Here is a 7503-nt window from a genome sequence, read left to right on the forward strand (position 1 = left end):
TTTGAATGGCAGGTGTCATGCTGGCTTTGGAGAAGCATTTGTTCCACAAGGAGGGAGCAACCTTTCGTGGAAGAGCAGCACATTAGATCTATCTTTGTTTTAATTTGCATTTTTACAGAAAATTTAGTAGTTATAATTTATAGATATTGCTACGATCTTAATGACAATTATGACAATGTTTACTTTTTAACACTGAAAATGAGAATTAAATGACTACCTAAAGCTTATGTTGCAAAATAACTACACTGAAAGCAGATTTATTTGTGACTTGAAAACTAGTTACTTCTATATTAATCTCCTAAAATTCCTTTGAATTATTTAATAAACTTTGGACTTAATTTTGTTATAAAAATAATAATGAGTTTTATTAAGATTAATGTATGCATTCTTTTAATTATCTTTTTTTTTTTTTAAACAATCAACAAAAAAATCCAACTTAGTTCCAGGATCATTTTCAGAAGAATTTTCTACTGGCTACCTCCTAGGAGAACTTCTACACAAATACAGTCTTCAGGATGAATATAATCAATTTTCACAGAGCAGGTTAGTACATATGGATAACATGTCTCTTACAGAAATTAGACAAAATATTTATTTTTCAGTTAGGATTTGCTAATGCAGAGTGGGAAAGACATATAGAACTTATCAAGGTTTGATACAGTTATCAGTAAGTCAAAAGCTACTTGTATTTGATGCATGGATTAACTTTGTATTTCCAGGGAGATAGATTGATCATACTACTTCAAGAAAATTATGCATTTTGATTGTAACTAAGATAGTAGCAGGCTAGACCAAAAGTTCAACAAGCCCTTCAAGGATGTCTCTAAGATTGGAGATACTGACATCGTCCCCATGAGCTGTGCGGAGCCAGGAATCCAGAGGTCTGGTGTGGAGGTGACCATTATATCTTCACTAAAATGAAAATGGTGGAGATGCATTGTGAGGCTCAGAGTGAAGCCCTGGTGGAAGATTATATAAGAATTTATAAGTTTACAAGTAAACTGGTGTAATATCCACAACAACGACAGAAAAAAAACCAGGAAGTTGAAAAAAACTTATGCAGATCTGTGAGCCTTGGTATGTTCATGATGCAGTTCATGGGATTCCTTGGCTTATGCCCCATTTTGGCAAAAGACAGAACTTGGTGCACATGTATATCAAGTGTGCCAGGCTGTAAATCCTCTTCCTGTTTCTTCTGAAAATCTTTTTTATGTTCTTCTTTGCACTTTTCACTTATTTATACGAGTCGCTGAGGGGAGCTGCTCCAGAGCCAGCCCAAACCACAGCGGAGTGGCAGATCTTGGTGCACAGGGGGGTTTCCTGAGGCAAGGAAATGCCAGGGCAGCAGAGAGACCTGCTAGGAGCCAGTAGGTCTTGCGAGAGACGCTGATGAGGCCTGGGCATTGCCAGAGCAACCACGGCCACCCACACACCTATAAAAAGCAGCCTAGGGAGCGCTAGCGACCAGGAGCGCTGTGAACAGAGCAGGCAAACAGAGCGTGGCATGTCAGCCAGGGCGTGGCATGGCAGTTTGCGTGGCAGTTTGTGCAGAAGGGCACACAGGAAGGGCATTGTCACCCTTCCAGCTCAAGAGGTGAGTTCAATTGGTGGTCATCACCCTCCCAAAAGGAGCTTAGCTATGGTATCCACCTGACAGAAAGCTATGTCCTCTGCACTCACCAGAATGGATGTGGCAACCCAGACAGAGCTCCCACAAAAACATGCAGCCATCCAGGTCTCAGGCTGCAGGGAGTGCCAGAGCCTTTCACTGGTAATGGATGGCAGTAGTGAGAACAGCTGTGTGAGGTGTGACCAAGTGGATGATCTGCTCAGCCTGGTGGCAGAGTTATGAGAGGAAGTAGAAAGGTTAAGGAGCATCAGGGAGTCTGAGAAAGAGATAGACTGGTGGAACCATGCTCTGCCCTCCCTGAGACAGGAACAGCCACCAGAAAAAAAACAAGATCAAGGGGATCCTGTATCCTCCCCCCACCAGGCTGAAGGCAGTAGCTTAAAGGAAAGGAGTCAATGGAGGCAAGTCCACGCTCAGGGCAACAGGCGAACCCCCTCCTTGCCCACCTCGCCTTCCCAGGTGCCTCTGTACAACAGGTATGAGGCTCTGGATGTGGAAGGCCAGTCAATGAATGATGTGGATGACGGTCCATCTACACCAGAGGTGTTGCCAAGGTCAGAAAGGCCTACCCCCTGTATCACAACCACCTCCATGAGGAAGAAAAGACAGGTTATAGTTGTAGGTGACTCCCTTCTGAGGGGAACAGAGGGTCCAATATGCCAGACAGACCCTCCTCTTTTAGGGAAGTCTTCTGCCTCCCTGGGGCCTGGGTTAAGGACATCACTAGGAAACTTCCTAGCCTAGTACGGCCCTCAGACTATTACCCATTACTGCTCTTCCATGTGGGTGGCAATGAAGCCGCAACGTGTAGTCCAAGGGCAATCAAAAGAGACTTCAGGGCCTTGGGATGGTTGGTAAGGGAATCTGGAGCACAGGTTATTTTTTCCTCTCTCCTTCCAGTTGCAGGCAGCGACATTGGAAGAAACAGACGAACCCGGTCTATTAATACATGGCTCCGTGGCTGGTGTCACCGCCACAATTTTGGGGTTTTTGATAATGCGATGGCCTACACGGCACCAGGCCTGCTGGCGTCAGATGTGATTCACCTTTCTCAAAGAGGGAAGAGGGTCTTTGCTCATGAGCTAGCGGAGCTCATCATTGACAGAGCTTTAAACTAGACTTGAAGGGGGAGGGGGATAATATCAGGCTTGCCCGTGACAAGCTGTGGGATGACACGCCAAGGCTAGAGGGATGGGGTGCTTAGCGAGGGCCCTCAGCCTGTTGCTCTGAGATGTGCTGGCTACACTGGAGCACACTTGAAGTCTTATGGAGAGGAGCCAGGGGCTCCTGAGGTAATAGGAGCCAACAGGGAAACACCAGGGAAATACCTGGGAAGTGCCCCTACACCAATGCACGCAGCATGGGCAACAAACAGGAGGAGTTGGAAGCCACCGTGCTGCTAGAAAGCTACAACCTAGTTGCCATTACTGAAACTTGGTGGGACGAATCCCATGACTGGAGTGTGACTATCGATGGCTACAGGCTGTTCAGAAGGGACAGGCAGGGAAGGAGGGGTGGAGGGGTTGCCCTCTTTGTCAAGAAATGGATAGATTGTGAAGAGCTGTCTCTGAAGAATAGCCACGAGCAGGTTGAAAGCTTATGGGTAAGAATTAGAGACCGAGGCAACAAAGGGAACCTTGTGGTTGGTGTCTACTACAGGCCGCCCGATCAAGGGGAACCTATTGACAAAGCCTTCTTACTCCAGCTACAGGAGGCATCGTGCTCGCAGGCTCTCATCCTGCTGGGGGACTTCAACCACCCCAACATCTGCTGGAAAAGTAGCACGGCGAGCTGCAGGCAATCCAGGAGACTCCTGGAATGCATCGAGGATAACTTCTTAAGCCAGGGAATAGACAGCCCTACCAGAGGGGATGCGATACTGGACCTGATGGTCACCAACGCAAGTGAGCTAATTGGTGACGTCAAGATTGGAGGCAGCCTGGGCTGCAGTGATCATGCACTGGTGGAGTTCACAGTCCTGAGGGATATGGGACAGGCGAAGAGTAAAGTCAGGACCCTGAATTTTAGGAAAGCAAACTTCCAGCTGTTCAAGGAGTTAGTTAGTCAATAGGACCCCCCTGGGAAACTGCCCTCAGGGACAAGGGAGCAGATACCTGTAAAAGCCCTTCTGGTTGCTCTCCATGTCCCTCACCAGTTTTGACTCCTAATGGGCGTTGGCTTTCCTAAAGTCATCCCTGCACACTCAGACAGTGTCTCTGTGTTCCTCCTGGGTCACCTGACCCTGCTTCCACATCTTGTATGCTTCCTTTTTATGTTTGAGTTTTGTCAGTAGCACCTTATTCATCCATTCACGCCTCCTGCTGCCTTTGCTAAGTTTTCTTCACAATGAGATGGACCATTCTTGAGCTTGGAGGAGGTGATCTTTGGAAAAAAAGAAAAAAAAAATATTAATCAGCTGTCCTGGACCCCTCCTCTCTCCAGGACCATTTTACATAGGATTCTTCCAAGCAGATCCCTGAACAAGCCAAAGTCTGCTCTCCTGAAGTCTAGGGTTGTGATGCTGCTATTTAGCTTGTTCACTCCTCTCAAGATTATGAACTCCACCATCTCATGGTCACTGCAGTCAATGCTGCCCCTGATCTTCCTTGTTTGTACATACTAGGTTTAGTAGAACGTCTCCCCTCTTCAGCTCCTCAATCACATGTCTCAGGAAGTTATCATCAATGCACTCCAGTAACCTCCTGGATTGCTTGTGCCCAGCTGTGTTGCTCTTCCAGCAGATACCAACTTGGTTAAAGTTTCCCATTCAGACCAGGGTCTGTGAACATGAGAATTCTTCCAGTTGCCTCAAGAAGACCTTATGTACTTCTTCCTGCTCGAGTGGTCTGTGGCAAACAGTCACCACAGCATCACCCAGTTTGGTCTTTCCTCTAATCCTAACCCATAAAGTCTTAACTGGTTCATCATCCACCCCAAGGCAGAGCTCCGTGCATTCCCTCTGCTCTCTCACATAAAGGGCAACTCCCACTCCTCAATTTCCTGGCCTGTCCTTCCTAAAGAGCCTATATCCAGCCATGGCAGCACTCCAGTCGTGCGAGCTATCCCACTGCCTCTCTGTGCTTCCAATGATACCGTAGTCCAGCAACTGCACACAGGCCTCTGATTCCTCCTGTCTGTTCTCCATGCTGCATGCATTAGTATATAGGCACTTCAGAGAGGCAGCCAGTTGTGTTGATTTCCCAGAAAAAGTGTGAGTGCTTCTCCCATAATGCTGTCTTCTCAGCACTTCCTTAATTGTGTACATACACTTGGGGTGGGCAGCTTTCTGCACTGTTTTGCCCCTTACATCCCAGAGAAGGCATTAAGTACCTCAGCCTTTTGCATGTCTCTCTCAGCAGGCCCACATTTTCCCCAGCCTTCTTTTTGTGGAGATACCTGTAAAAGCCCTTCTTGTTGCCCTTCTGACCAGACATAAGAAAAGGCCTTTTCCCCATGAGAACCATCAAGCATTGAAACAGATTGCCTGGAGAGGTAGTGTAGTCTCCATCCTTGGAGTTTTTCAAGATCACACCTGGTAAACAACTGAGGAACCTGGTCTGACCTTTCAGCTGATGCCACTTTGAGCAGAAGGTTGAACTAGGTGACCTCCAGCAGTTGCTTCCAACCTGAATTAATCAGTGATCCTATGATTCTAACAATTGTATACACCTTCTGTATTGATTTGTTCAGAGAACAATAATGAGGCATGTACTTTTATTATTTATCTATAGTAATAAATATTATAGTAATAGAATTGTCAAACTTTATAATGTACCTATTTTAGGCAATTGTCCTGTCAAAAAGGATCCATCTGGGCAAGAAATTAAATCAGACAACAGTCAGGATGGCCTATCCAAGGTTTGTAATCCAATTTTAGCTTCTACTTATAAAGATGCATTAGTTAAAATGATTAAATTACTTAAATGGTGACACCCTTTCATCATTCTGAATTTATTTATTGACCTCACTGCAAGCATTTTCTGTATGAAATGTGAAAAGAGTTTATTATAAAAATCTATTGCTGTGTATGTTGGTTAGAGTTGTATATATTCTTAAAGTTTTATATCTTCTTGTTAAATCTCACATTTACGTAAGATATGGTACTTTCTATGTCATTTCTGAGTGAGCAAAACTGTATTCCTGATCTTGCTGCTGCCAAGCAGATTATTCATCCCATGACAAGGTTTCTTTTCTTTATGTTCAAAAATACTTAATTCTACAGTGATCTCTTTGACTTTATTGCTCTCACTGAAAAATACTTCAAAAGCTAAGATATAAAAGAATCCCTGTAGAACTAATGAAGTTAAATGCTGCTGTAGGAAACTGTCAGTGGATTTACAGTAGTGAAAATCAGAATAAGCTTAGAACCGGGACACTTAATTTTTTTTTCTTGGCCTTCATATCCTTTGTTTCTCAGCCTCATTTGTCTGGCATTTTCATGGGTGTAATGATGGAAATCAGTTGGAGATTTCAATTAAATTAGGCCTTTTTTAGTTGAAACTATTTCTCCTTAATAGATCACAATAAATATTAAATATAAATAAATAACACAATAAACATTAAATTTAAATAAATAAATATAGAATATATAAAGTAGAATCATACTCTTTTTAACAGTGAGTGTTGTGAACATTCTGAGCATATTAGTCTTACACTGCACTCTTCCACAGCTATCTGTACGTGCCCAGCTTGGCGCTGCATCACAGAAATTGTTGAAGAAAAGAAAAAGTATTCCCGATGAATTACTAATTGACATCCTATTGGAAGCCATTAAGTATGAAATTGTGTAGCTTTTTTTCCTCAGTTATTTAGCACGTAATTATCCAGTTTGTAGTCCAGATTCAGACATTTCTCTTTATAAGGTATTTTTGGAACTCTGAAGTCTTCTACTTGGAAAGTGGAGCTAATTAATGACATTAGTTAATGCTCATTTTATGCTAGCAGTAGAATCTAGCCCTAAATTATGCAGGCATTATTGTACACTACTGAAGGTAAGTAAAAATATACATAACTATCACGTAGTCATTAAATATAACTAATGTCTCTATTTTGTTTATTAGTTGGAAGCTATTCAACACGTGCTAGTATTTTTTCTTTTAGATTTTGTGAGATGCATAATCCAAGCATTCATACTTTGGCAGTTAGGTTACTTATTCTTATTTTTGTCTACTCTTGTTTGACAGAAAATTGTCTCAACTACCCTGATGTGCAATTAGCACTTAAGTTCCCACACGAATATCATTTAAGTTATATTACTCCCATTAGTATATTTTAAAGTTATGAAACAGATTTTGCTATTTTGTTACTTCAGTGAAAAAGTTAGTAGAGAAAATAGTGAAATTAAACCTCTGATCATAGTCTGTATAGAGATTGTTTTTGAAAACTTTATTTATCAAGACAGCAAAAATTGGGGTTTTTTTGCTTTTTTCACTTTTATTTAGGTTTGATATTACTTTCTGGTTTAAAATCCATTGCTTTACAGTTTTAGTTTTAATGGTGTCTGTCATATTCTATATTCATCAGGATATTTAATATACTGAATTCAGAATGAAAGACTGCTAGGGCAAGCTCTTCTTTAGGTGTTATTATTATGCTATCAATTCACTGAATAATTCTGGTTCTTCATTTACTTTTAGCCAAACCACCTGAGAAGGGGTGGATTGTGGATGGATTTCCAATGACAATCAGGCAAAGCTACTTGAAAAAGCCTATACAGGGATTCATCCAGAGAAAGCAGAAGCAAAAGATGCAAATTCTGGAAAGTTCTCACTTGTTACAGTCCCCAGAGTTCCTAACAAGCCTCCTGTTACCTCACCTGCATTTGATGTTTCTGTATTATTGGATATTTCAGACACCATGGTACTGAAATGCAT

The 7503-nt window shown here is 42.4% G+C and overlaps 1 long non-coding RNA gene across 1 annotated transcript; it reads left to right on the forward strand.

Moving 5' to 3' along the window:
* The first annotated feature begins 495 nt into the window (after positions 1-495).
* LOC127029293 (uncharacterized) lies at positions 496-6390 on the forward strand. Its single transcript, XR_007768171.1, has 3 exons — positions 496-543; positions 5415-5488; positions 6301-6390. It is a non-coding gene; the product is annotated as an uncharacterized LOC127029293 (long non-coding RNA).
* The last annotated feature ends 1113 nt before the right edge of the window (positions 6391-7503 follow it).

This window comes from Gymnogyps californianus, unplaced genomic scaffold (assembly GCF_018139145.2).
Source record: "Gymnogyps californianus isolate 813 unplaced genomic scaffold, ASM1813914v2 HiC_scaffold_97, whole genome shotgun sequence".
Taxonomy (NCBI): Eukaryota; Metazoa; Chordata; class Aves; order Accipitriformes; family Cathartidae; genus Gymnogyps; species Gymnogyps californianus.